This window comes from Octodon degus, unplaced genomic scaffold (assembly GCF_000260255.1).
Source record: "Octodon degus isolate 3935 unplaced genomic scaffold, OctDeg1.0 scaffold00008, whole genome shotgun sequence".
In the NCBI taxonomy this organism is placed as follows: Eukaryota; Metazoa; Chordata; class Mammalia; order Rodentia; family Octodontidae; genus Octodon; species Octodon degus.
The window spans coordinates 15,271,143-15,276,260 of record NW_004524584.1 but is presented as its reverse complement, the minus strand read 5'-3'; the positions used below and the strand labels follow the sequence as shown (position 1 = coordinate 15,276,260).

Below are 5,118 nucleotides of genomic sequence, written 5' to 3'. Positions count from 1 at the left end.
TTTTTTTTTTTTGGCAGAACCAGGAATTGAACTCAGGCCCTTGTACTTGCCAGGCAAGCACTTATTCTACTAGGCTATCTCCCTGGCCCCAGCATGGTACATGCCCATAATCCCAGCACTTTGGGATGAGATAGGAAGACTGCAAGTTCTAGGCCAGCCTGAGCAACTTACACTGTCTCTAAAAATAAGAAGGTGGGGCCGGGGAGATGGCTCAGTAGAATAAGCGATTGCATGGCAAGCACAAGAGCCTGAGTTCAATCCCCAGTTCCACCAAAAAACTAAAAAAAAGAAGGTAAAGGCAACCCATTTGGGACCCCTCCTACCTCTCAAGAGCTATGACCATTCCCCATTCCTCTACTCCTTGTCCCCAATTTATTTTTCCAATAAAATTTCCTACTGTTTTTTGGTTTTGTTTTGTTTTTTGGTATTTAGTACAGGGTCTCACTACACAGATGAGACTCATAGTGATCCTCCTGTTTACAGCCTCCCAAGCACTGGGATTATAGGCATGTGCCACCATGCCTAGTCTCAATTGCCATCTCAGAGGGGTAGGCCAAGGATCAAACCCTGGTACCTGCCTGCCTAAGGTGGCACTTTAATCTGCTGAGCCATATGGCTGGCCCTAAAATCTCTTACTCTTAAAAACAGAAAAAAACAAAAAAGGATTAGGGATACAGCTCAACACTTCTAAGGCTCAATCTCTATTACCGCAAAAAAAGAATAAGAAGAGTGATTTCTACTTTTTAAAACATCTGAGCACTTTTTCTACAAAGAAAAATACTCTTTTATGCTAGGCAAAAATGTTATATATTTACAATTGAAATACTGATGATTTTAATAATTCAAATTTCAGCACTTACCGAAAAGGTCCTGTTCTGTTACCAGACCGAGAATCTCCCCACATTTCTTTCTAAGTCAAGAAGTTTCAATAAGTAGATCTTTTTCTACAAACTTTACAGTAGTACCTGTAAAAAGTAAAACACAAAAAGTATGTACCTAAAACAAAGGGTAGTTACTCTCTATACCACCCAGTTTGGCTAAATGGAATAGTTTATTAATCCTCACCACACTGATTGTTTTGAAGACAGGCATGTAACCCAAATCAAGCTGAGAAAAATAGTTCAGTAGCAAGCATGAGGCTCGGTGTTCAATCCTAGTGGGAAAAAGGGGGAGTGAGAAAGGGACTGGTAATGTAGCTCAGTACAAATAAGGGAAAGCCCTGAGTTCAAGTCGTAGTACCATAAAAAAAAAATCATTGTCCTGCCACATCCTTTTTTCCAGCATGGCAATGATTTTGGTCTTGAAGTAGAAGCAGTCCAATTCTTAGCTCCTCTGTCAAAGAACAGAGAAGAGTAAAGCAATTTACTTATAAACTATTCTGTATATTTGTTTCAACTTTTCTAGAGGGATACTTTTTTTTTCTCTTGTATTTTAGGGAAGGGTCTACAGAGTATTATTCAGGGTCTCACTACTACATCCGACTCGTAGTGATCTACCTGTTTATAGGCCTCCCACGAGCTGGGATCACAGGCACATGCCACCACACCCAATCTCGATTTCAGTCTTAGCCTGCCCTGGGGGCAGGGCTGGCACTGCAGGTCCGAGGACCCCCAGTCTTAGAGGTGCTTTAATCTGCTGAGCTATTTGGCCAGCCCTCTAGAAGGATACTTGATTTTATTTTATTTCTTGCAGTACCAGGGATTGAACTCAGGACCTCACACTTGCCAGACAAGCAATTAAACTGTTGAGCTATCAACCTGGCTGGAAGGATGTTTGAAAGACTGATACAAAATGATCATCTCTAATTTTCTTAAAATTTATTTTTCTTGCCTGGAATCAAACTCAGGACCTTCGGCCAGTGAGATAGCTCAGCGGTCTAAAGTACCTGCTTAGGTAAGCACAGGGACACTGGTACAATTCCCGGTACATGCCATGCCAGCCCCACCCCCAGGTCAGGCTGAGTCAGCCACAAAAAAAAAAAAAAAAAAAAGAACTCAGGACCTTGTGCTTGCCAGGCAGGCACTATGCCACTGAGCTATCTCTTTGGTCCCCCATATGTCAGGAAAAGAAGTCAGTTGGGAAAAAGCTGTGGCACTGGTAATAAAAGCTATAAAATAACTAGAAAATTACAGACATTTGAGGCAACAAATGAAAAGTAGAGACCTAGTGGAAAGGTCAGGGAGAAACTCTGGAAATTAGGACATTGAGAAGCAGCAGGTGTAGCTGAAGACAGAGCATTCACCCAGCAAGCATAATGCAACCATCTCTGTCTTGTCTGTCTCTATCTTTGTCTCTGTCTCTTCTCCCTCCCTTTCTCTCTCCTCTCACATTAGAAGCCACTCATAACACCAGGAAAGACAGAATGATCATAAAACAGAATACCATAACATTTCATTCACCTAAGGCTCATGCCCATCCTCAAAACAAACCAATTATTGAACATATATCCCAGGGCTAGGGAGATGGCTCAGTGGAATAAGCATTTCCCTCACAAGCCCAAGGGCCTGAGTTCAATTCCTGGTTCTGCCAAAAAAATTAAAATAATAATAAATAAATAAGGAGCCAGGAAGATGGCTCAGTAGAATAAGTGCTTGCCTGGCAAGTGCAAAGGCCTGAGTTCAATCCTCAGTTCTGCCAAAAAAAAAAAAAGGCCTGAATTACATAGTGAGACCTGTCTCAAAAATCAAAATGAACCACCATCAATAACAACAGAAACTCAGCCAAACAAAAAACATATAATAAACACTAGCTAAAGGATAGAAACTTCAGGGCCAGCCTGATAGCTCAGCAGACTAAAGCACCTGCTTAGGCAGAGCGCAGGGGCTGGGGTTAGATCCCAGCACCACATGCTATGCCAGCCCCACCCCTGGGGCTCAATGAGATGGCAACTGAGACTGGGCGTGGTGGGGCGTGGTGGTACTCTCAGCGCTTGGGAGGTTGAAAACAGAAGGATCACTACAACAAGTCCAATCTGTGTAGTAAGACCCTGGAGACCCTACACTAAATACATTAAAAAAAAAAAAAAAAAAAAACCAACAAATTTGTCACATTATAATAGTCAAAATGCCAATTTTTAACAACAATAATAAAGGCTTGGGATATAGCTAAGTGGCACAAGAGCCTGGCAGGCAAGTACAAGGTCCTGAGTTTGATTCCTAATCCTCTCCCCCAAAAAAATAAATAAAATAAAATTTTTAACATTGGGCTGGGGAGATGGCTCAGGAGCACAAGGGCCTGAGTTGAATCCCAGTTCCACCAAAAAAAAAAAAAAAAAAAAATCATAATATACAAAGAAAGAGGACAACAGGGCTCCTTTGAGGAAATAAATATACAGAAACAGACCATAAGAAAGTCCAGAAGGGTTGGGGAGATAGCTTGGTGGTCTAAGTACCTGCCTAGCAAGCTCAAGGACCTAGGTCCGATCCCCAGTACCAAAGGCCATGCCAGCTGTACCAAACTGATAAACAAAAGATTAAAATATGAAAAGAAAGCCAAGAAACAAGATTTTAAATAGACAATGACAAAGATTTTAAAGTTGTCTATTTTTGCCAGCCATGGTGGTGCACACCTGTAATCCCAGCACTCAGGAGGCTAAGGCAGAAGGATCATGTGAGTTCAAGATCAGCCTGGGCTACAAAGCTAGCTCAAGGCCAGCCTGAACTGCATAGCAAGACCCTGTCTCAAAAGGACAAAAATAAATCAATAAAGTTGTCTTTTTTGCTAAGTGGGGCGTTGGCAGGGACCGAGAGTGAACATCAGATCTCGAAAATGCTAGGCAGGTACACTACAAACTAAACACTCAGTCCCAAAATAACTGTGTTAAACATGTTTAAAAAGCTAAATGACTGGGGCTGGGAAGATAGTTCAGCAGTGTAAGCACCCACCTGCAAGCACAAGGTCCTGAGTTTGATCCCTGGTACCAAAAAAAAAAAAAAAAAAAAGCTAAACAATAGCATGAACAAAATGAAGATAATATATATGCAGAAGAAAAGTGTTCATAATGAAAAATTCACTAGAGGAATAAACAGTAAAATTGGCAAGCAAAAGGAAAGGATCAGAAAACCTGAAGACAAGACAATTTATTCAATAAGAGAAGCAAAAAGGGGAAAAAAATGTAAATAAAGCCTAAGGTACCTGCAACAGCTTCATCAAGTAGACCACATATGCATATGGGAGCTTCAAGAAAAAGAAAAAGGAGGCAGAAAGAATATTTAAAGAGGAGGGGCAGGGGAGATAGCTCAGTAGAATAAGAGCTTGCCTGGCAAGTGCAAGGGCCTGAGTTCAATCCCCGGTTCCCGCCCCCTCAAAAAAAAACTAGTTTGGGACCAGGGAGATGGCTCAGTAGAATAAGCGCTTCCCTGGAAAGTGCAAGGGCCTGAGTTCAATTCCCAGTTCTGCCAAAAAAATAAAAAAATAAAAATAAAGAGGGGCCAGGGAAGACCAGGCATAGTGGTACATGCCTGTAATCCCAGCACCGGGGAGGCTGAAAACAGGAGGATCACTAGCTGTGTAGTGAGACCCTATGCCAAATAATTAAAAAAAGAAAAGGGGGGGGGGTCAAGGACATAGCGTGGTGGCATAAGCACTAGCCTGGCAAGTACAAGGTCCTAAGTTTGATCCCCAGTACCAAAAAAAAAAAAAAAAAAAAAAAAGAGAGAGAGAATAAAGAGATAATTGGCAGCTCATCCTTTTTGCAGCCATTGCTTAAGTGGCAATAGCCAAGATAAAATGCAATACCTTTATGAATTCTATGTCATCTACACTAAACAAGTATAGTGGGAAAAGGTTATTGGTCAAACTGTCTATGACAGCAAAGTGGTTACTACTAGGCTAAACCTGAACAAAGTTTCCTTGAACAGGGCCAGACAAAGAGCTCAGAAGATTAAAGGCCAGACGATTGATCCCCAGGCCTGCCATGCTGGCCCCATACCCAGGCACATTGAGACAGCAACTGAGACTGGGCATGGTGGTGCAAGCCAGTAATCCAAGCTCTTAGGAGGCTGTAAACAGGCGGATCACAGGGCAGGGATATAGCTCGGCAGTGTAAGTGCCTACCTGGCAAGCTCAAGGTCTTGAGTTCAATCCCTGGTACCACCAAAAAAAAAAAAAAAAACCAGG

At 42.0% G+C, this 5,118-nt stretch overlaps 1 protein-coding gene across 1 annotated transcript in view; it reads right to left on the bottom strand.

The window, feature by feature from the left end:
* Positions 1–5,118, bottom strand: part of Rbm6 (RNA binding motif protein 6) — a 122,270-nt gene that overhangs the window by 105,438 nt on the left and 11,714 nt on the right. Inside the window, exon 2 of the mRNA XM_023704598.1 lies at positions 861–965. The gene's annotated coding sequence lies outside the window, so the exon portion shown is untranslated. The remainder of the gene's footprint in view (positions 1–860; positions 966–5,118) is intronic.